This window comes from Strix uralensis, chromosome 16, assembly GCF_047716275.1.
Source record: "Strix uralensis isolate ZFMK-TIS-50842 chromosome 16, bStrUra1, whole genome shotgun sequence".
Lineage (NCBI taxonomy): Eukaryota > Metazoa > Chordata > Aves > Strigiformes > Strigidae > Strix > Strix uralensis.
Window position 1 is genome coordinate 7,207,587 of NC_133987.1, and position 24,128 is coordinate 7,231,714.

Below are 24,128 nucleotides of genomic sequence, written 5' to 3' on the forward strand. Positions count from 1 at the left end.
TGGGGTGGGAAGGCTGTGTCTCCTGTGCTGAGGGGCCAGTGTGGCATCAGGCAGCCTTGGGCACCCACACACTGTTGTGATCACCCTGTGGGAGCTGCTCCTTTGGCCTTCCCTCTCCCAGACCTTGCTCAGAGGGAAGGGGAATTGGGGGGATGGAGGAGAGAACAGCCCATTTTAACCCAAGCTCCCAGAAACACCTGGGATCATTGTTGCCACAGGCTTCTCACAGACAAGGACTTTCCCCCTGTAATAGCCCTGCCAGTCTAAAACAAGGTCCAGCACTAAGCCCCACGAGGTGCCAGGAGACACGGGCACTGTCCTCACATCCCCACTCCACCACACCTCCTGCCTGTGCCATCAGCTGCTGCTCTCCATGGAAACTTGCTATTTTTCCCCTGATAAAAAACCCTGCCCAGCGCTGAGTCTAACTGGAGCTCCCCTGCAGCGTTTCAGCCTCCCAGCATCAATCCATCTCCCAGACTTAGTGTCACAAGTGCATCATGGAAAATAGTATTGATCCACCAAGGTGGTGACTTAATTTGGGTGCTCCAACGAGGCAGTGATTTAACCTTATTACACAAAGGTAAGTAGAGCTGTCGCTTCCCTGTGCCAGGGTGGGAGGATGTGGTTGTGCTGTTGTCCAACTCCTTGTGTGGGAAGGTGCCTCCAAGGACACATTGGTGTTAAGGAAGGGCTGGGGTTGTTGCGTCCAGAGCTGAGTCAGCACCTCATTGTGCTGGAGAGTCCAGGCTCTTGATCATGCCTGAAGTCACAGGGGAGTTCAGCTCGAGCATGACCCTCTGAGCTGCATCTCTCAGCATTGTTCTCTCTAGTGCTTCCCTCCATCTCCTGGCTTCTTCCTCCCCACCCACCTCTAGGAAGCCTTTTAGTGTCAAGTTAATGTACTGTTTCAAAAAGCACATCCTGGCTTCACAAAAGGGTAGAAAACCCAGGGGAGAGCACCCATAAGGAAACTTCCAGCCTACCACCAACTCACTTTACATCCCCGATTAAGTCCTTTAACTCAATTTCCCCATTAATGCATCACACTAACATGATCACTCCTTAACTGAGATGTATTTGCCCTCCCTTCCCTCAGGCCACGCAGCTTAGCTGTCTGGACCTCTCCTTCAGGTCTCCAGGGCCTTTGGGACACAGCCAGGACAGAACCGGGTGTCCCCAGCACTAAAGCACCACTGTGGGATGGAGCCAAGGGCTGCAGCTGGGCCCTAAAGCAGTCAGGAGGGTGATGGGGGGCAGCTGAACACCAGCTGAGGTGCCTCTCACTTGCAAGCAGCCAGGCAGCAGGTAGTGCAAGGAGGGAACCTACAGCTTTTACTGACCCGTGGGCTGGGGAACATGTCCTCTGCAGCCTGGGGCAGCTCATGCTTACACCAGCAGCTCAGTTGTACAAATCATCATGGTGATGACTTTAATTCTGAGTTCTCTCCTGCTGACAGCAATGATTTTTCCAACCACTCAGACCAGAAGCTTGCAGTATCAGTCTCTACCATGCTGAGTCCAACAGAGCCCTGATCTTTCCTGGACTCCTGAGACACCACCATCATCCTCTGTCCCTTCCAGAAGCGTTTCCTCTCCTCAGCTGGAAGCAGGTGCAGGCTCCTGATAACTCTTCTTTCTATCCACAAAGGAAATGGGGCGTGAGAACAACCCTGTACACACGCAGGGCAACAGGCCTGCTCCCACTGATCTGAACTCAGACTTGCAGATGACTCTTCCCTGCTCTCTGCCAGGCCTGGAAAAGCAAGACACTGTGAATAGAAAACAAATGCTTAAATCTCCCTAAGCCAATTATCCCATCGATGTCTCAGCACAACCTAACAACAAGGATCTCCTCCTCCTCACAGCTGGTGGAGGCAGGACACAAGCACATGTTGGTATGACTGTCCCTGCCTCCAGGACTGTTGCTGTCATCTAAAAAGGGTCTTAGCACATGGAGAACAGGCTTTTGCTGTTGTAGTTGATGGTGTCTCTGGGACACTCCAGACCTTTATTTCCTAAGAGTTCCTGGTGAAACCAGACTCAGTGTCATGTGAAGGTGCTGTCTTCATAGTCTCGGGAGCAGGTGGCTGGAAGCAACATCCTGAGGTTCATACACTCTTCTCAGCTGTGTATGAGCATCTTCCAGGCTCTCCTGCTCTAGATCTGGGCAGTGAATGTGGATCCCCACAGAGAAGTGTAGCATAGACCTGGCAGCCACATGTGAAAGAAAACAAAATGAAAAAAACCCAACAACAAGCTAGAAAAAAATCCTGGAAACTGGGAAAGAATCACAGAGTGAAGGGAAGGAGGGAAAGAGCTCTCTGCCTTCTAGTCCTTCAGGCAGGCATCATGTATAATGGATCCAGACCTCTACAATACCTGGGCAACTTCATCCCTTCTCACATGTGTACACAGGAAAAGAGGACCACCAAGGAGAGGGTCAGGGAGGAATTGCCCCCTCCACTCTTTCCTCCCACCCATCACCAGCTGTGGCTGGCAAGGACAAGAAGTAGGGTTAGCAGGCTTTCTGTAAAAGCAGGGACTGGAGACACCATGCTCTCACCTGGTTAACCACCAAACCCAATCCACTTCTCTCTGCACATTCACCAAACAGTCACTGCTTCAGAGACATGTTCTCCCAAACACCCTCCCCTCACCGCCTCCTGCGTGCAGAGACTCGTACGTCACCGCCTGTGGAGGAGAACCGGTGGGCTGGGGACCGAACTTTGGTCTGCGTGGGAAGCTCCCCGCACGCAGCAGTAAGGGCGAAGTTTAACAAGGATGTTCAACAGGATCCAACGGTTTAAGAAACCCCAAGATCTCTCCCATGATGACTGGACACTTTAATGCAGCAATAACTCATTAGTGGCATAGGACTGCCAAAAGGAAAGCTGGGGGGATGTGGAGAGGTGAAAGAGAGACTGGAAGAGGATAAAGAGGGTGGAGAACTGCCGACCCCTATCCTTTCCCACTCTTTGACATGCAAATCACATTTCCCTTTCAAGGAGCAATGAAAAACTTCTACATCTTGGCAGAGCTTGGAGAGACCAGGCTAAGTCAGATCCATGGAGTAACTGCCCCCTGCAGCCAGCCTGAATTTGTACCCTACAGCATATCACATACTCCTGCCTACCTCCCCAGCAACCCCCATTTTAAACCCAGTCAGCAATGGGATTTCTTTGCAAGCATAAGACTTGCAAATAGGTTGCCGGGAGAGACAGATGCCAAGGGAGAAAGGTTAAACAGACATCGCACTCTGGGGGGGGGGGGGGGGGGGGGGGAAGAGGGATCCAGTCCAGCTTTACAGTTTCTAAAACAGTCTCATTAGCTCCTGAGTGAAGTGTGCACAAGCAGTTTTGGCAAGGAGAAACGAAAGACCCGAGAGGAGCAATAGAAAGGATGAATGAACAAAAGATGGGAAAGCTGCACACGTTTTCAGTCCCTGAAGTTCACTTGTCTCTCTTTCAAATGCCCAAGCACTTTTCTTCCTGAGGCACCTTTCGGAAAGGTAGGAAATGGGGGCTGGGAGATTTAGTACTGCCGGTTTTCTCACTAGATCCTATTAAATAAAAAGAATGGAAGCAAAGAGAAATTCCCAAGGCGAGAAAAAATCCATCATTAATTGACAGGCCCCTGGGGGGCTGAAGCGGAGATGTTGAGCTGAATTAAATTACAGACCCGGTCAGAATCAGGCAGGAAGATGTGGCTTCTTTCACTGTGTCAATTAAGAAGTGACTGGGAACAATAGACTTCTCTGCACAGCCTCTGACCCATGAGTCAAAACATGCTTCCATCCGGCACTGCCTGATGGCTCCGTGGCTCCCACTGGGAACATATGGGCTCATGGACAGCACAAGTATGCCGGAAGGCATCTTTACAGGCTGGGCACTCGACAAAACCAAGCCTTGTGCCCTCTGCAGAAATTGCTGTGCTCTGCAGGAAGGTGGCATCATTAACAGTAATTAATTTGCAGCCACTGTCATTTTCCTTTGTGTTACCTGAGCAGAACCGAGTGCACCGCCTAGTTGCATTACTGAGCTTAGTGCAGCGCAGCGCCCGCAGCTTACTCACAGGATTTGGGCATATAGTTTCTTGGGTCCCTGTTTAGCATTTCCCTTAGGGAACTAGGAAGTAGCTGGCCATGCTCCCCTATGGCCCTGTGAAAAGAGATAAGGTGGAGAAGCTTTCAAAAGGTATCTGGGCACCAAAAGCGTAGCATCAAGTCGCACACAGCCCTTCCTGGCTGATGGTACAGCTCCACTCATACCAGCTGGGTGCTTCCCTGCTTGTATCAGGAACTGAAAGCTGGATGGTGCAAGAGCAAAAAGCAAACACCAGAGAACATCACATCCTTTCTCCTTGAAGATCGCCCACCTTAGGCTAAGTTTGGGTGTCCCCAATTTTCAGTCTTCCATCATTTCCCTTGCAAGACCATCACACAGTTTAAGAGCTCCTAGACATGCAGAACTGTCCTGGCTAATCCACTTACCTCCTGTCTTCCTCCTGTGCCTTGATCCTGTCCCTGTGGCTCACCTTTAGCATTAGGAGAACAGGCGTTGCTAGAAGATAAACCAGCAGCAATCTGCACCCCCATACCAAACCCTCCAATCCAAAACCAAAGCCCAGGAAGGGGCTGAGAGAATTTTCTAGGCGGTGTCTTAAATGTAAAGCAGTGTACATATGTTGGGGGAAATAAGCAGGACAAACCATAAAAAAGGGAGAAAAGCAGCCAGGAAATTCCAGGCTCAGCCAGGGAGGGCTCTGAGAACATGGCCCAGAGAAGAAATGAGGCAAGAGATATCTGTGCAGAGCACTGACAAAGCAGGGCAGAGCTGTGAGCACGGCCACTTCCCCTGCTTTTGATTCCTGCTGGGTACAGGTGAGCAGGAGCGTGTCCTTTCTTTGCAGGACCAGAGCACTTCAAAGGATCCTCCTACTCCACCGCCATTTTCTCCTCTACCTGTGATAACCTGCAAGTCCTCCCACTTTCAGCTAACTGCTCCCATCAAAGGAATAACAATACTATGTTCCTACTGACACCATTTTACGCTTAAAAAGGATCTCTCTTTCTCCAGATTCCCCTTCAAGGGCTGAAAACATCCTTTCTTCTACTAGTTCCTGCTACTTTCCTTCTCCTTTGAAAAGATTTATTTTATTGAACAGTCTCCATTGCAACACATACAGCTTACTTCTTACCATCCTGGATCCATCACACCTGACCAGGTCACAGGGTACCAGGGACTGTTTCAAAGCCTTCCTGACATCCTCACACACTCCCTCCAACAAATTGATCGATATTGATACCAAGAAAATTGATACCAAAAAGGTCTGATTCCCCTCTGCCAGCACAGCCCAGGATGCAGCACTCAGAGCAATAAGGAGGATATGGGCTGATCTGAGCTCTCTGTGGACTAGCTGAAACCAGGAGCACCATAAAGTTAACGAGAATAAAGAGGCCCTATATAAGCACTTACATATATATATAGCTCTTGAGTGCTCCTTTCTTGTTGGTGCTAAAATGGCATTGCTAACACCTGGGGAAGGAGATCCTCAAGAGATGGGCTAACTGATGGAATTATTCATGGCCAGTTAATGGATAACTGCTACTTGGTGGAAGAGGCTGAGCAGGGTGGTGTGTTGTTGGAGGAACTTCTTTGAGGCCTTGGGAGGGAGAAAGAAGCCAGGAACAAAGGATCTGTGCAGTGTCAGGCAGGGCCTGGAACGGGAGGAATTTCTATTTCTCATGTTCTTGGCTTATTTACAAAGATTCCCAAAACTCCTGCAATGAACGGATGAGCAGGATGAGCAATACTTCATTCCCAGCCCCAGAGCACAGTCCCAGCAGCCAAGGGAGAGGTTTGTTACAGTCAACAAAACCCAGCAGTGTGTAGGAAAAGGAGCTTTTCTGCTGCAGCTCCAAATATTGCCTCCAGCTCTACCTTTGCAGTGACCCAAGCCAGTCCCTCACCCTGGGAGATGCTGATGGTGTGGGGACCATAACTCAAGGTCTGGAAATTCCTCTGATCCCCACCACTGGTGAAGTGGAAAGGACAGGCTGTGGTTGTAAGTCAGAGCTCCAGGAAAGAGCAGGGAGGGAAAATGGAAAGTTTTGGGCTCATGTCTGAATCACTTCTCCATCCAATAGAGCATCTCCATACTTCAAGACACTTCCAGCATCTCCCCCCTTCTTTCCCTGCCTTTTTCAGCTTCCTTGAAGCTCAGAGGGTATCAAGATGTCCTGGGGTGAAAGAGAAGGCAGCCCCCACTTGAGATGCTAAGAAATGCTCTCTCCTGCCCCAGTCAGGCTCATTCCTGAGAGGCTCCCCAGCCAAGCAGACACCACATGTTCTGGAGAGCTGTCAGCAGGAATGAAAAGAGGAAGGAGAAGGAAGAGGCACGTGCTGTACCCGCTGGCACTGACTAAACCCTGAGGCTTTGTTTGCTTGGTCTCTCCAGCCCTCATAAAAGTCAAATGAACTTTTTAGCTGAGAGGCTGTGGGGGAATGGAGAGGGCTGGGATAAGTGCTGCCCCTCCTGCATCTCCCCATCTGGGGGCCCCAAGGGAGACATTTCAAGTCCTTTGCTCTTACAGGAATACCTTGGTCTAGAGCTCTTTCTCCTGAAGTTGCTCCTTCTAGAAGCAACTCAGTAAGGCCACAAAAAAGGTGGCCAAAACCTAGATGTCCCAAGAAAGTGAGGAGAGTGTCGAACTTCTGAAGGGCTCAGCTTGAAGCTGAGCAGGGACTGAGGACTGACAGAGAGAGGAAGGCAGGCTCACTGACTCCTTCAGCTCACCCTTCCCTCTCGGCTGAGCTGTAAGGCAGGACCAAAGGGCTGCCCAAGACAAGGAGCATTTTGGATCAATGAGGCAGAGAGCACAAACACTCCCAAACCCATTCCTCCAGCCTGGGATCTACCACGGCAGCAGCTGAAGCAGCAGTTTCCCCTGTCAGGAGGAAGGGAAGGAGTGAGGAGCGCTTAGCAGGGAGGTTTAAAGCGAAATCCTATTTTACAAGGGCCCAGTCAGTCCTGCTTGTACCAAGTGACAGACCTGACAGGAGCATTTAGTGACAAAACACAAACAGTGTCTGGCGGGTACAAAACAACAGCGGGGACTCAGTGATCTCTGCCCCAGCGGGTATTTGGATGCTGAGAGACAGTTCCCAGGTAACACATGGGGCTTTTTATTTGAAAACTGCTCCTTTTATTATTATCTTTCCTCCCACTGCAAAAGGCAAAGAGAAAAGAGACAGGGAGAGAGTCGTTTGACAGGCTGAAAACTTTTATGGGGAAAAAAATGAATAAGTGGGAAAAAAAATGAATAAGGGGGGGAGAATTAAAAGTACAAGTCACTTTATAAAGAAGGAAAAACAAAGTCAAAAGGCTCAGGGCTGAGTCAGTGTGTTGCAGGGTTCGTGAGGGAGACTCTGTCTTTTGGAAATCAGTAATCCAAAGGGCTCTGCGTGTGTGCATAAAGTTATTGACTGACTGCATTACATCCACTTATCCCCCATTAAGCAGCAGGCTTCAGTTTGATCCCAAACAGCAAGGAATTAGAGTAACTCTACCCTGCGTTTCTAGAAAGGTTTCCATCTCCGAGGAATCCAAAGTGCTTTAGCAGCCCTCCGGGGAATGCAGGACTGACATCCAGATGCTTCAGGGGTGGAGGCTGGCAGTGGGACAGGTTGCTGTGTACAGCGATGATGGGAGGGAAACCCTTGTTCTTCTGTAAAAAGCTGTAGGATCTCTATTATGCAAGCAGAGTAGAAAAGGGTTGGCTTCCAAGGACACAGAATATAATTAGCCTATCTCAGAACAAGTAGTGATTCCTCCCCTGCTAAGCTTCTCCCGATTCAGCTTCAAACAAATCATCTCTCCTCTCTGCTCCGCTGCTTGTGTCTCCGCACACAAGAACCAGACAGCTCTTAAAGTCTGGAAGGGACAAGAGGCTATAGGTCTCCATATAGTTACAGAAAATTTTCAGTGGTAGAGCTGCCTTAGAAAGCTTTTGTTCCTTTCTGCCCCCACTTCAGTTTTCCACCCCCTCAGCTGTACTGATGCAACTGCTTGTGGATCTGTGGGGAAATCAGACCACAGAAATGATCTATGTTTTTTTAAAAAAATCCTTCTTTGTTTTTTTAAGACACATTCACTTGCATCACTTCAGCAGAACAGGTTCCTCGCAGCCCCCAGTCTCAGAGCAGCACAAAGTTTGGTGAAGAGGTGGGAAGAAGCTCCCAGGGGTGAGAAGGAAAGCAAAGGGGGCCTCAGGGTCCCTCCTCCAGTTCCTGCTGCCCCGAGGTGCTCTGCTACGGAGTCACCCGTGATGCATTACCCTGATGATCCCTGAAGCTCTGCCAGCTCCACCCAGATGTCCCTGCAGCTGGCACGGGGGGACACTTACACTCTTGTTTCAAAGATGCTTTGCTTTGTGTCTCTGGCTTCACTGCTGTGCCCCAGCTGACTTCCAGTCCAGCAAAGCTGCTTTGTAAGAGATGCCACTGAAACTGCTGCTTCACATGGAGCTACAGAAGAACTGGGCAACTCTAAAGGAAGAGGAAACTGCAGCTCCCTCCAGGGGAAACTGAGTCAAGTGCAGGGTTTCCAGGTCATCCCAGACCTGTAGCGCAGAACTGGGGAAAGACCTTGAAGGAATGGATGAAATCAGAGCATTTAATGCCTGCTATGATGGCAGCCAAGGAGGTCCCAGCACCTGCACACTTATGCTGGGCTCAATGATCTTAAAGGTCTTTTCCACCCTAAATGATTCTATGATTCTACACCTTAGCTGCCTCCTCTCACAATATAGCTGGGAGACTTCACTTCTGCTACAACATATAGCAGTGATCCTTGACTACATTGCTTCTGTCCTGCACCACTCCCTAAATCCTCCAGATGGGAGCTGGGGATGATTATGTTTGTTGCCTTGAAAATAATTGGTGTCCCAATGCCAACTAGTCAAACAGGGAGCTGTCAAACTTCCCTGTACAGCCCTCTGCACCCTCCAGACAGCGCATCTGAGACACACCTTGTTTATGGGCTTGACACTGGATATGACTTAACCAGCTTTGACAGGGGTGATCCTATTTATAGGAGGAACTCCTAATGCCTCTCATGCAATATCATGTTTGGGGAAAAGTGAAAAACAAAACAGAAATAACCCCTGAGTTTCTACGTTCAGTAATGGAAATTTCAGCTGCTGACCTGGCCAGGATAGGCAGCATTGAGCCAGTTTCCTCAAGGTCACCCAGAAGTTCACATCACTGGCCAACTTCTCCTCTTTGAATGTCCTTCACATCTTGGCTTGGCAGTCCTGATGCATTTCAAGTCTGGGTTCCCTGCATTTTGGAGCCTCCTGGAAATTCAACACCAGCTCAGCTCATTCCATAAGGATGGGCATGTGAGAAGCTGAAGAAGTGCTACTGCCTTAGATAACCACTCAGGAATTGCACAAATGCTTTGCTAAACACCCCTGAACACAGGTCAAGCAAAGGAACATCCAATGATGTTTAATGCCCCATACACAGCGGAGATCTTCAAATGAGGTGGTTTTTTTTCCTGTGGGTTTTTCTAGCCTCTCAAAGGATGGCTGGCTACCCAGCTGGCCACCAGTGCTAGCCCTTCCAAAGACCTACAGTCAAGTCCTGCTTCACAGGGCAGTATCCAGAACCCACGGAAGGTGCATTGCTCTGTGATGAGCCATGTCAGGAGACAGCACGCATACAAGGCATCTTGAGATCCAGGCGGCTAGGATGAGTCAGAGCCAGTCGCCTTTTTCCCTGCGGTGCAATTGTACCAGGCCCTGACAGCATCAGCTGGCTTTTATCACTGCTCCACATCAGAGCTGTCAGTCCTGAAGACAATGGAAGGTGTGTGGAGGGGGAGGAATTGAGCATCTCTGTGCTCAGTTGGCTTCCCAGAATGATGCCAAAGTGGCGAGCAGAGTTTTTGATTAGCAGCCTGCTGCCGCAAGAGGATTAGCGAGGACGTCAGTGACTGTGGCAGCACTGAAATTAAAAAGCAATACTTCTTGAGCTTCCTCCGCTACTGTTTTGTGGGGAAGAGCTTGATGAACAGTGATGAGAGCTCTGGAGGGCACGTAGCCACTGGAAGGTTCACCCATGCTTGTGGCCCCATGCATGAAGAGCACCTCTCTTCAGATCTACTGACTCCAGTGGGGTCTGCAGAGGATTCATGTCACCTTCTCAGTGCAAACTCATCTTCCCCTGTGCATAATTTCTCAAAATCACGTGTTGCTGTGGCAGTGACAATGAAAGAGGAGGATAAGAGGCTTGAGAAACAAGGTCCAGGGGCATTTAGTGAACAAACAGAAAACCTCAAGTGAATGAAAAGATGAAATCTTGCCAGCTGAGTTGTCTGCCAAGGAGGGGGGTGTTTGTGCCTCCTTCAGGCATATCACGGAGTCTCCTGTCCCTCAGGCTTGCTGGGAAGATCACCCACATGGATTCTCAAACCACCCCTCGTGTGTGTTGTCCCGTGCCTCTCCCTCGCGCTCGGGGGTAGCTTCCTGCAAACGCCCACAGAGTGATTTGTTCTCTCCCTGCACATCCCTGACGAGATGCCGACGGAAAGGCTGACAGCATCTAGGTAACTGGTGGGCAATGCCCAGGGTCAATTTGCCCCTCAGCTCTGCCTTGTTTCATTGCTTCTCAGCAGACTTGCACCTGCCTGTTGTCCCCATCTTTCACTTATGCACTGAAGTCCCTCCAGCACAGAAATCAGCTTTTTATTCTATTTGTAAAGCACGGAACACAAGGACTTTGATACCATCTAGATACTATGTTTATTCTCCTAAAACCAGAGGTAGGGAAAGTGTTGTTTTGTTGATTATTTTCCAGATACAGAAGTCAGGTTCAAGACAGGGTAAGTGATTTGATAAAGGTCTCGGGAAAGCTATGAACACTGTCAGAACAGGGTCTGTTGCTCCTGGATCTCAAACCAATACCCAAGTCTATCCTTCCCTCCAGAAAGGACTTAGAACAAGTCTGTTTCCCTAAAGCGCTGAGGCATTATGTAAAATAAATTGGCTTGGTCTGCGCAGGGCCAGGCACAATGGGTTTCTAAATTAAACCCTTCTAAATGGAAATGGTAAGACAGGTGTGAGAGAAGATACCTACAGGCTGGAAAGCTTAATCAGAAATGAAAGTTGCTGAATGGGCCAGACAGACACAGTTATTTTAGCAAGAACTGCGTGGTGTTCTACAAAACAGCAACAAAATGGCTGTTGTTTTAATGATCCCAAGCAACCTGCTCTGCCCATGCTACAGATGTACTCAGGCACTCAGATGTGCTCCTGTGAGCTGCTGCAGTGATAGAAGCCACCAGTTGTCCTAGGGCCCTGTTTGGTCCCAGCCTATGACTTTCCATCCAGCCCCACAGGTGAAACGCCCTATGATGGCTGAGTGGCATTTCATCTCCACAGTATTCCTCTGGAAGTGACACATGGGGGAAAAAACACATTCAGCATCAGGACAAAAGCTACAAAATAAGCAGAAAGGGAGGAAGTTTAAAAATTAATCAGAGCTCAAAGTGCTGTCAAGTTTCTCCTCCTCCCTCCCTATGCAGACACACAGCCATCACCAAAGATTAAAACTGATCCACTGACCAGGTCAGGGCAGAAAAGATGCGATAATAATGCAGTTTTCCAGTAATAGGCATAGAGTAAGAAAAATCATAGTGCCCAGCATCCTGTGGAATGAACAGGTACCATATATTGGTCACGTGCTGTGCTCGGATCAGGGTAGCTGAGTGCAAGTTCTCAGCACAAGGCCGCTGAATACAGGTTTGACTCCCTTTGATAGGACCATGCAAAGCCAAACCTGACCAGCTTTCAGAGCATGGCGTTAGACTTTCCTAGAAGACAACCTACAGATCTCTTCCTCCACCCCACCTCCTCTGTAGCTCATTCCTGTTCCCTTGCTGTGAAAAGTTTGGTTGTCTTCTCCTTTTTCTGGTTGAATCTTTCCACGGCAGTTAGCTGCCATGGTGATAGAAGTTACAGAAATTAGTAAGAAGAAGAGTCATAATTAACAATTGACTGACAGTCCCATCTGACCTGAGACAGTAGCTGAAAGCTGCCTCCCACTTCAATCTGCTTGCCACAAAACAGCCAGGAACATGCAGATTTGCTAGCCAAGGTGGTTTGGCTATTTGGTTACATTCCTACGGTGGCTGTCCTCAGCTGATTTGGTGCTCAGAGCATCAGTGAGGATGTGTCACCATTGCCCTCTTCTGGATTGTCAACCAAGTCTGCTCCAAAGCTTGGGAGATGTCACCGTCTAGTGATGGCAACATGTGGTGGCTCCAAGGGGACTCTTTCATGGGCGACCACTGGCACCTCATGCAGGTGCTTTGCACTATTTCATTCAAAGAGCTTCAGTTTCTTCTGCATTTCTTCTTCCAGCATGGTGACTACACTGCAGTGCAGATTTACAGCAGATAGTGGATTTAAATAGATGGAGGAAGTAGAAAACTTTTACCACTAAATATATGGCTCTTTCAAGATCTTTGTGAATGTGTGCCACTGCTAGCTAAAAGGTTGGTGGTTCAAAAGCTCGTGGAAACAGGGGCATTTCAGGTTCAAATGAAAGGAGCTGTGTGGTTAAACTGAGGAACTCCTTGCCACAGGACGTTTAAGAGGCTAAAAATGTATATGAACTTAATGTGGACAAGTTTGTTGAAGAGAAATCCACTGGGGTTACTAATTACATAGAACTTCTAACTATTTATATGTTATATTTCCAAATGAAATACATATTTATGGCAGAAAAGTCTTCCTAGTCCTTCCTAGGCACCCTCTTTGGGGCTATATATAAGACAGGATACCGAATCAGCCCTTTGCTGACCCAGTATAAGCACATTTCTGTTGTTATGAATATGGAAAAACACACAGATCTAATCAGGGGTCAGGTCCTCAGCTTCTGCCTCAAGGTTTTATTCAGCTTGAGGCAGGCGGGGACTCAGTAATTGCTTAGCGACACACTTGGGGCCTGGCCCACCATCAGGCTCTTGAGATCTGGTGGTTTTGTAATGCACAAAATTATGCAGAAACTGCACTGTTTTATATGGGGAAGAAAATTAGCTAGACTCAAAGAAGCACATTACTTATGGACTGAGCAAGGCAATTTTTCACACTCAGCTGGAAAGTATTTCTCCACTTGTCTGTCTGCTGGAGTACGTGCAATATGGTAACAGGGAGCACCAAACCTAACTGACACTGGAAATTATGGGGCTGTTGTCAGCATCCAAGGACTGAAAACAGGGGAAAAGGACTGAAAATAGGGAACTGGTGAGGAGTTTCAGCAGATTGACCCAGCTCTGTAACGGACTTCAGAGTCAAGAGCAGGTTGATGTGACAGCTGTTAAACCCTTCTAGCACAACCCAGCCTTCCTCTCAGCCGTGCCCTACTGTTTGAATAATATATTTCCCAAACAGGGAAAAAATGGGAGTGGGGATCTCTCCTTTCACCCAGCATGGGGGAAAGGAGAGATGGGGGGAACAATGAGCCCCTGACAGTAGGGGAGAAGCAGGGAGAATGATGGGTGAGAGAGGCGGGGGAGGCATGGAGTGCCTGGCACATGGAAAGAGAACGGTGGATCCTGGGTGAATGAGGACTGGTGGGGACATAGTAGGAGGGCATATGTATCCCCGAGACAAGGATATAGGGGAAAGGATGTCACACAGACCTCTTGATTCAAGGGATGGGTCAGAGGGATGTGGGGTGTCCCTGATATTGGTCTGGCGGACTGGGACTATCCAGAAAAGTAAGAATGAAAGGCAAAGTACCCCTAGTTCAATGCAGTCAGTCCCAGCATGAAGCCCTATGTCTGAACAGTGGGACAGAAGGCACAAACCCACAGCTGAGGTATCTCAACATTGTCTCCAGTGGGTCTCTGCTAAATGAAGACCCAGGCACTGTACTGCAGAGGTCTAGAGAAGAACCTGTGAGACGGAGCTGTTCTCTGTGATTTGTCAAGGGTGATAAATGGGATACAGCACAAGTAGCACACAACACACATAAAAGATCCTCTTTAGGGTCTGGATGATAGAGTGCCTGGCAGATAGATCAGGGACTAAAAGTCAGGATTCCTGAGCTCTGTTTAAACTTTGACACATGCAAATTCACACTGGACAAAAGACACACTCTGTTCCAGTTCCCTGCTTTCCAGCGATTGTAACAGTCATTGCCTGCCCTAGCAAAATAGCATTCTCCATTCATGTTCGGGAGCTCCTGGATGGCAGAAACTGTGCAAGTGCAGAGCATTATCTCTTCAGCACCCTGCAAGAACATACCGGCAGCATTTAACCTCTCCTCAAATCCGGTGGCAGGTCACAGCAATTGGCGGGTCTCGCATGTGTGTGACTGTGAGTCACCCAGTATTACTGATCTTCATATTAATCTATTGTTGTAAATGACTTGGAGCTGCCTACAGACAATCCTTCAGAATACAGAACAATGGAGAACCTGCACATCTGAAGAAAGCCTCCTCTGCATGGCAACTTATTGCCATCGTAACCAGCATAAACAAGAGCAATTAAGACAATTTCAGAGCATCACCTCCTCCCTCTGGGGTCTTAATGAGAGCACGCTCAGAAGGGGGCTGGAGCAGAGGCAAGCAAGGGCTGGGAGTTAACTTGTGTGGGAAAAGAAGGGTAGGAGAGTTATAGATTCCGAGGATTGCTTCCTCTCCACCCCATAGCATAATGCAAAGGGCAAGTAGGAGGAGAGATTCAACCAGCTCTGTGGTAGATAGAAAAGGCTCAGAGAAGGAGAGCTTTTCTGCTGCCTGACCCTCACACCAGGTGTCAGGACCCTGCAGAAGTTTTTACTGATGTACCCAGGTAACTAGAGTCGCTAGAGTGGGTGAGTGCCATGGGCATCACTCAGAAGTATAACAGGGTTCATAGCTCATGGTAGAAAACAGGGTTGGATTGGCCTTTCAGAAGCAAGGTGTTAAGGAAGAAGCTCTTCTAAAGATGATGATATCTAGTCCAGAAAATAAGACAAGCCTCAACATGGTGCTGTTGGATTAGTATATAGGTTGTTTGTGTGTACTCCTTAAAGCTTTGCTATATGCTAGTGATCTACGAGCATCCAGATGACTGAAAGGCTGTTTGTGGGTGGCTATGCAGTGAGGAGAGAAGGAAAATTCAGAAGCTCTTCTATGAGAAGCTGCCAGGAGATGAGAGCTTACGTATTAGAGGGACTGACCTGTATAAATACTCCAGGGAAGAAAGGGAGATGGCTCCTGTCAGCTTGGTGATGACACCTCTTCTTTTGGCAATCTGGTCCCTTGCAATGGAGATGAAATGGATGGGGCTATAGAGCAGAGATTTCGTTAAGGTTTTCATGTGATCTAATACTGCAGGAACTATATGATTTTCAATTGACTCTTCTTCGATTTAAGGCAGAAGTCAGAAACTAGGTTCCTGCATTGTCACACTGTATAAATAGCCCTAGTGGAAGCATAACAGGAGCTCAGTTAGGTTTTACCCAATACAGCAAATGATATATCATAGACTCAAATATTTTGAGGCCAGACAGGACCACCCACCTGGTCTGATACCCTGTATATAAAAAGCCATAGGATTTTATCCAGCTACTCTTGTAACAAGCTCAACAGCTTCTGTTTAATGTGTGTGGAATGACAGCTACCCATGCCTCAGGTGGATCACAGAACTCACCCTAGAGCCAAAATGGTTCTTTCCATTCTCTGCAGAGACAATCTTTTCCTTTCAACTTGAAATTTGCTATCACAGATTTGATTGTCTGCTTAAAAAAACAGAAGAAAAGTGGCACATTAACTTGCAGAGAGAAGAGAGGAGCTAAATCTGAGACCTCTTATCTGAATCTTCTCGATGCCTAAGTGCTGGATAATTAGAACTGCTGTCTGAGCCAAGAACGCTGTTTTGCTCAAATGTTACTAACCTCATACAGTCTTCTCCTTTCTGCTTTTCTAGCACAGCAGAACCCTGGTTCTAGGATTTCAGAAGATACATGAAATCTGACCTTCAGTGGAGAGAGATCCTACAGAAACTTCCTACAAACCAGCAGGAGATTAGTGCTTTTCAAAATGAGAAACCCACTCTCTCTGGAGTCAAGAGCTGTTCAGAAGCAAACTGTCACTCAGCCAAGCCACGTGGACCAACGCTCCCTTTGCTAAGACTTTTGACAACCATAGTTGAAACTCTCCCAGCCAAATGACTTCCTATAATCAGGTTGGTGTTTAGGAGGGATGGGTGAAATAATCACGTTGTTGTTAACAGCAGTTCAGGAAACCAGGGCTATCTGCTGTGGTCCTCCTTGTTTTGTGCTGGTTCTGCATGCATCAGATTGGATAGGTGGGCAGAGCTGGGGTCCATCTGCAATGTGTATAAAGAGGAATAACCATTAGCAGTTGCTGATACTCAAGACAAGACAGCTTTCCCCACAGATATCTTGTTTAGGTACTGCCTGGAGGGGAACTAGTGAGGACTCAGCAGTTCTGAACATCAGCTTACATATTTAGGAACCTCATGTCAAATGGCTTCTAAAAAATAGCAAACAGGCCATTTGACAGAGAAAAATGGGGAGATGTGAACAGCTGAATCTGTTCTCTACCACTGACTCACCAAGGGACATGGAGCAAGTTACCTTATTTCTCCATGATTCAAATACTCCCTTGTAAAATGAGGCCAACAGAAAAGCAGGCACAGCATTTTCTGTAGCACCCTGGTTTGTACCTGCTGATGTGTGTGTCTGGCTGGGCTGAGCTGCACAGGGGATTTCAGTTCAGAAGAAAGGCCTGTAGAGAAACATCAGTGTTTGTTAATCCATGCTTTATAAAGTTCTGACATCTGGAAGGGCAGAGCAGAATCATTATTGTTAGGATGATGACCACTGTTTCCCTTATTAAGAGAAAATTAAAAATACGAAGTGGTTATAATTATCATTTTGGACACCATTCCAGTGGCATCATTCTCAACACGCTGTTGGGATTATAATGTAATAGCAAAGTGAATGTCACCTTACAATTCCTGCTTTCACTGCAGCACAAGTGTGAGCCAGTAAGATCCCTGCTATCTCCTTCCCTGACATCCAGCCGTGCATTTCCCGATATGGTTTGCTCCCTCTTTTTGAGGTCCATTGTAACATTAACAAAGGCAGCCAAGAGGTATTGTTAACATCTAAATGATGGAAGGGAACACAGAAAAAAAAAAAAAAAACAGCATCTCTAGAGATGAAAACCATCAGCTTGCACCATTCCAGAGGGGAAGAGAAGAATTCCCCAGATAAAGAGTTATCACTGTCCCTGTCTCCTGCTCTAAGGCGAGCTGCCATTGCCCATTCTGAGCTCACCGGTTTTGCTCACTGCTCCATGCAAGGAAGAGAAAAACCGCCTGTGGAAACTGCTATCCTTTTCCTGCATGGAAAACCAAACGAATGCACTTTGTTTGCGAAGGGCTTGCGCTGGAATTCATAATAAGTCATCGTCGACGTGACAGACCTCGTTATTGACTTGAAGCCAAATCTTGAGGTCCTTGCCTGAAGGATCAGAAGGTTTTGACCCCAGGACTGTTATTAGCCTTGACATCAGCAGCTCCTGACATGGGATAGTTTTCCAGTGAACTTGCTTGAGAATGTTTAGAAATGTCAAGTGGCTGAGCCACGAGGACACAAGAACGAGAAGGTGTCAAATTCGCCCAATTGAACGGGAGAATTCCAGTCCTCCCCCTTGCTCTCGTTGGCGATGGCAGTGCTGCTGACAACGTATGTCAGGGTTACACTGCGTTATCAGACCTCCTCTCAGCCCAGGCATCCTTTGTCAGCACAGTCCATGTGTGAGATCCCTGCTAAGCGAGAGCAATGGGATCTCTACGTAGGCTCAGAGATCCACACAAGCACTTTTTCAGCACTAATTGTATTGTGATGGATGGAGCTTGTACAAAACCTGTTTAAACAGAAGATGGAAAGAAGCCTACAAGTTCTAGTTGTGGTGTGGTAGCATTTTGCCAAAGGACACCTGGTGTCACATCACACTAACTGACAGCTTTGAGTGTGGGGAAGGAGAAGGGCAGAAGCGACTAAAGAAGCCAGATAGCTGTAAGCACTGATGTACCACTCTTGAGGTGCAGCAATCCCCATACGTTTACTCTTACTTCATAGAGGTGAGACTTTGGTGTTTGAACTCTAGCAGAGGAAAGGCTGTGTGTTAGTTAAAACCTCTGGCAAAACTCCTTCTCCATGCTGGGAGCAGCTACTGCACTCTAATACTTACACAATAACTCAGCTCACCATGGTTTAAACCTAACTTTTTGACAACCTTTTCCATTCTCCATTGTCTTCACTGTGTTCAGTGCTGCCAACTATCCTTGGGTACATCCACAGCCTGAATTATAGAGTAAATCTTACTCCTGTGCTCATAGACTCAAGCCACCATTCTGGTTGCTGACACTAGTCAAGGTCTAACAGGATCTACCATTCCTACCTCCAAAAGACTTATACCATCAAGATGCCATTATCAAGCAATACTCACATTGTTTCATGCAGCTAAAATCAGTCCCACTAACAAAAATGATGAGGGGTCAGAATCTGTATCCATCATATATCCTCCCATCTACCTTGCCATCTCTCCACAATTTCCATAATCCTTGAGAGCACCACTTGTTAGCGTGCTGCAGGAACTTATCCAAAATGCTTTAAGATCCCTAAATTAATCATGGAGGATTCACCTTCCCTTCCATCAGGGAAAACAAAAGCTTGAAATTCAAGGGGAGGGCTGAAATCTACTCGGCTGATTGGCTGGAGGATGCCTTCTCGCCCACACGTCCTGCTCGGTAACATTTCCAAATATTTTTGAGCAAGCTGAAAACAATTGTGTTGGAGGGGCAGAGAGGGCCTGCTAATACCCTATCGGTTTCACATTCTTAGGAGAGTTCCCAGCCCACCAATCTGCCACCCTATATCAGGCAATGAGCCTTCAGCTGGAAACTTTACCCTGGCTCTACCTATTGTCCAATGTTTTCCTTCCTGCCAGATGATTGGAATCGCACCAGTTGTTAATTTTACACCTGCTGTTTGTGAATATCCCTGGGTGACCTTTCCGACAACAGCTAGCACAGGGGATTTCTTGGTGGAGAGATGTACATACATGCATGTGGGAGCAGATAGAAAGGGAACAGGAAAGGGCCTCCTGATGAATGATGAGGGATTAAAATAGCTCTTGCTGGGGCCATAGTGGGATATTGGACAGCAGGAATGGTGAAGCGGATGTTTAAAACAGAGTGAAGTGTCGATCTAAGCACAGAGGGCAAAATAGTGTTATTAGATCCCTTCCTCTTTCCAGCTTTCTCCTTGTGCCCAGTTGGCTGAGCAATGCCACCCCCAGAGCTTCTTACAAAAGAAGAATGTCCCCTGAGATGCTGAAGCCAAGGTCTGGAAAGTGTGAAAATTTTTTCATTTGGGAATGTGAAAGGAATATCTGCCCTAGGGCCCCATTCATCTCTTCCTTACCTTGGTGTAACTGACCCTAATGCCATCTCTGGAAGGTATTAATCACCCCAGGAGGGATGTGTCAGTACAGCATGAACAGGAAAAGCCATTGGCTTCGCAGTCCTAAATTCTAGCTGGTCTGAGGAAGTCACAGGTGCTCAGATATCACTGTGACCAGCTTTAATACTCAGATTAGGTTAAACAGATCCAGCCCACATTAGAACTGCTGCATTAAGAGCACTCTGATTATTAGAAATGATTTATGGAGCCAGAGATGGATGAGAGGAGAAAGTGGCCATGGGCTGTAGCCAGGTCACCCCGACATTTCCTATGGCAAGCTGGTACTTGGTTGTAGAAAGTGGAGCTGGTACACATGTAGGAGCAGGAGAGGGCACATTTCCTTCTGAGGGCATACCGAATATGGATAAATATCTCAACACAGTGGTGGATGTCTGCTGAGTGGTAGCAGATGTTTGGGGACAGGCAAGCCTGGCCCTTGAGGAGGAGATGATGTGGATATCAACATGATTCTGTGTGTACAGTGCTCAGTCACAGGCCTCCATCCTTCCTGGTACGGCAGTGATCAGTGTGCCAAGCAATCCCTCTCCCAGCGATCTCAACTCAGCATAATACACCCTTTCACCAGAGAATGGTTCTGGCTCAAGAACTGATTCTATTCAGAGACGATGGAGCAAATCTTGCTGTTTGCACAGCTCCTCTGCCTTCTAACCTGGCCAATCACAACTCAAATGGAAAAAGCCTTCTCAGATCGGAACTCCAGGTCCAAACCAAGCTGGAAGAGCCTGGGGCAGCATCCTCCAACTCCTGTAACTTGTCACTACAGGATGAGACCCCATGCTGTTCTAGACGCCATCTTGCAAGTGAGGCTCTCACCACATCTAAGCTAATGATCTTGTGTCTTGTGCAAAATGGGAACTCTGAGAGTTGGCCACTTCCCAAACTGAAGAACAATGTTCTGACAATCTAAACTCCTACTATAGTTTTAACCCCAGAAGACATTGCTCAAAGCTTCTCCTGATCAAGTGTGGAAGACAGGACTGTTCCTGCAGAAAGCCTGCGCCGGGTGAATAATCTCAACAGGCATGTGACGTGTCTCTCAAAAGAAAGGATGTACCTGTCTAATCATTTTGCTATGGTGTTCTTGTGACTCCTTCTTCTGAGACTTTCAGGCCAGCAAGCCACCACTTTCTAAATACTCTTGGCCAGAAACTCACTCAAATGCATGGACAGCTGCAAACAGTTATGATGCACCATGGGCAGCATTGGAAGGGGTCTCTGTGTCATGTATCTCCAAAGCCTGGAAACCAGGGGAAAAATAGTTATGAACCCTCAGCTAAGTGAAATCCATCTTTGAAGATCAGGGATGGCAGATGAGCTTCTCTCTGCAGCCTCACCGACATGCTAACAGCCATCTGCATCTCTGGATTCAGTCCTGTCCTTGGCCAACTCAGTTTAGAAAAGGTTTTGTTTTTCTTGGGCTGGTTTTGTTTACAGCCGCTTGACTGAGGCAGAGAGTTCACCAGCAGCTGAATGCAACCCAGGCTCTCCCAAGTGTAAGCTCTCCAGTAAAACATCTGGTTACAAGGCAAGGTCAAACAGGCCTGAAATGGGAGAGGGCCACAGGCTCTCTCCACAGAGATGCAGCCAGCTGGGAAGAGAACAGGCTTTTCTGGGTATGTTTGAGCATTTGGCTGGGAAAAGGAAAAAGAAAAAGAAAGAAACAGATGCTGCAAAAAAGCCAGGGATCAAGAGGCTGGTTCTTTTATTGGTTAAAAATCAAGACCACCCTAGTTGCCACATGAATTGCTGAGTCTTATTTAGCAGGAATTCTAGTTGTTCCCAAATAGATAGAAGGTCTCTTCAAGTCCCTTATTTATACATATTTACCAGTGTATACATATGAATTTCTCTATTCCCCACTATCCTGGAACTACCTCAGATACACATCTCAGGCAGAAGACCTTCTTCCCACTCCTTTCTATTATTTACCGCTCACAATTGCACTAGAGCTGGAAGGATAAAGACAGATCTGACCTGCAGCACACTGCAAACCTTGATCTCATAAGTTCCTTAGGACAAGGACCACCCAGTTGCCCTGTGTTTGTATAGCACCTAGCACCACTGGTGCGCAAGTCAACGTCTGGTTGCAATAACGACACAAATAACATTGTTTGTGAATGGCACGGGAGCTGCTGAGAACCAAAGAAACCATTCAGGAAGCCTAAGGAATGAATCCTTCCACACAGCCCCAGGGAATGTTAGCAGCAATCTAACATTTAGGATCTCCTTGTTTTTAGAAACAGCCTCATTCCTCAGAACAAGAATCAGGAAAACCGCCATGTGAACCGAAAGACCAACCAAGCAGACAGAACACCTACCAAGAGAGAAAGCTTATCATGGAGACATAGCGGGAACTGTTTGGTGAACAGGAATTGATTCATGGACTGCTAAAAATTAGCAGAAAAGACTAACTTCACATTATGGTGTTTCTACGGCATAAACTGACCAACCACAATAACACTAATCCTTAGTACATGATTTTCAGAGAGAAAGTGAAGAATAATTGTCTGAGCATGGAACCAAGCACTATTTCTGAGTTCTGATGCTTCCTCCTTTAGGGACCTTCACTAAAGCTCTCAACCTTTTTGTGCTTGAGCATCCTTCTCTAAAAGGATAAGGACAATAGCAGTCACTCACCTACTTCACCAGGTAATGAATGATTCAGATAGCTCTCATCGACCTCTTCAAGTCCTATACACAATATCCGATGTGTCATGCAGCAGTTCGCATCAGCCAGAAAGCTATCGTCTCCTAATGGGACTGAGTTTCAAGGGTGATGGACAGGGCAAAGCCTGTGGAAGGACCTGGCCTCTGAAACTTTTTCCTCTGGCATCTCTGTCCAAGCCAGGACTGGTTTGCAAAAGGATCCACTTTCCTGTGGAGGGAACTACGGAAGGAGGGGGGACAGCTTGTGCTGAGTGTGTGACTGTCATTGCACCGGGTCATGCTGGAATCCGGACGTCAAGGGCAAAAGCATCTTTTGAGGCACAGCACATCAGCTGCTGCCTTCAAGCACCAGAAATAAAGGACTCCAAATCTGAACTTGGAAGCCAACCAAAATACCAGAAAACTGTCATGGTTCGCATGTGCATAATCTGATGCCTAATTTGCATGCACCGCTTGTGTATCTTAATCCCAGCTTTCCAGAGGATGCTGTCCCATCCCTGATCCCATCAGCAGATGGACTACATCTGCCCAAATGAGAGCCACAGTTTCACCCTACTCGGATTTTTCCCACCAAACTGCTGGATACAGCTGTTACCCAGGCCCCTGCCTTATTGTAGTCTTTGGTCTGAAGGCAATAGATTTTCTTTCACAAGCTTGTTAACATTTCAGTCACCCGTCAGGCTGCCCGGACATGAGCAAGTTCTGATCTGGAGTCACTGTGCTGCAAAGAACACAATCAGCACTTCTGAGCACACTGTACTGGCTAGTGTTTGCCTGGCTTGGAGCACAGATCCTGTGTGAAAACCCACAGAGACTAGCCAGTTATTCATAACAGGGCACATCTGGATGGGGACTTTACTCAGACATGTTTGGGAGTGCAAATTCAGGCCGTTGCTCACTTGAACACAAACTTCACCTTCAAAAATTTCTTTGCAATCCTATTAAAAGCCGACTGCGTGACTTTGCAACTTTCTGCACGCCTCATCCTGTAGGTAGGATCCAGTGAAAAGAGATGTTTGCTCCAACCCTCTGGTATCTGCAGATAGTACTGAAGGGATAAAATGGAACCTGGTCCTGTGCTTTTCCCAGAAAGTCTGGGGACAACCCAAGACATATTCCATCCCCTAAATAACAAGCAATAACAAGAACACAGAGAGTCACACCCTTATTCCTGAATTAGAGTCTCCCAAAATTGAGCCAGTGGCATTAGGAAAAGGTGTATTTTCAAGCCCACAGACTTGTATTTGCTAGGACAAACTGAATAGTTTAAGGGTAGGTAAACCCAATTTAGAGCACTAAGTATGCACATGTTGGAGCCCATTGTGGAAACTGGGCTTGAGAAGTAACATAGTAAAATGTTGATTCATCCTCATCCCTTTCCTTCTCTTCTGTCTTTTCTCTCACAATGGGGTGAGTCTCTCTAGAAAATCTCATCTTATATCTTTCAGTTGTGATAAAATAACCTCCCAGCTGCCTACTCCAAACCTATGTGCGAGCGCATTAAGAGAGGAGTTTTGTCACAACATAAGGGTCAAATAGTTCCCCTCTCACTCTACTTATTTACCTCCTGGTAGGTGGATTCAGGTCATTCCCATCCTCTCCTGGGCAAAAGGGCTCCTTTGCTTGTTGAAGTTCTACCAAAGTAGCCAGTAAAGTTTGGCAAGGCGTCCCCTCTCTCTGCTTCCAGGAGAGAGTGAACCACACTGACAGAAACTGTCTGGGACTTGGGCATTTTTCTTCCTTTTCCTTTAAGCAGAAGAGTTTTGATTAAATTAGTAAAACCATTCATTTTCTCTGGCCCTCCTTAACTTTAGTTTTTGTCACTTCTAGCTAGCTTGAAACATCCTTTCCTAGGTATCTTTCACTACACCTGTCTCAGAAGTC

At 47.3% G+C, this 24,128-nt stretch overlaps 1 long non-coding RNA gene across 7 annotated transcripts; it reads right to left on the minus strand.

Annotated features, from left to right (window-relative positions):
- Positions 1–1,402: 1,402 nt before the first annotated feature.
- On the minus strand, positions 1,403–23,925 carry LOC141950515 (uncharacterized). Of its 7 annotated transcripts, none has more exons than XR_012631054.1 (4): positions 18,541–18,708; positions 16,748–16,809; positions 7,572–16,387; positions 1,403–1,639 (listed from the first exon to the last, which is right to left on the minus strand). It is a non-coding gene; the product is annotated as an uncharacterized LOC141950515 (long non-coding RNA). The 7 variants fall into 7 exon arrangements; XR_012631056.1 differs by lacking the exon at positions 1,403–1,639 and having other exon boundaries at positions 7,268–15,794; positions 15,954–16,387; XR_012631055.1 differs by lacking the exon at positions 1,403–1,639 and having other exon boundaries at positions 7,268–15,344; positions 15,710–16,387.
- Positions 23,926–24,128: the final 203 nt, after the last annotated feature.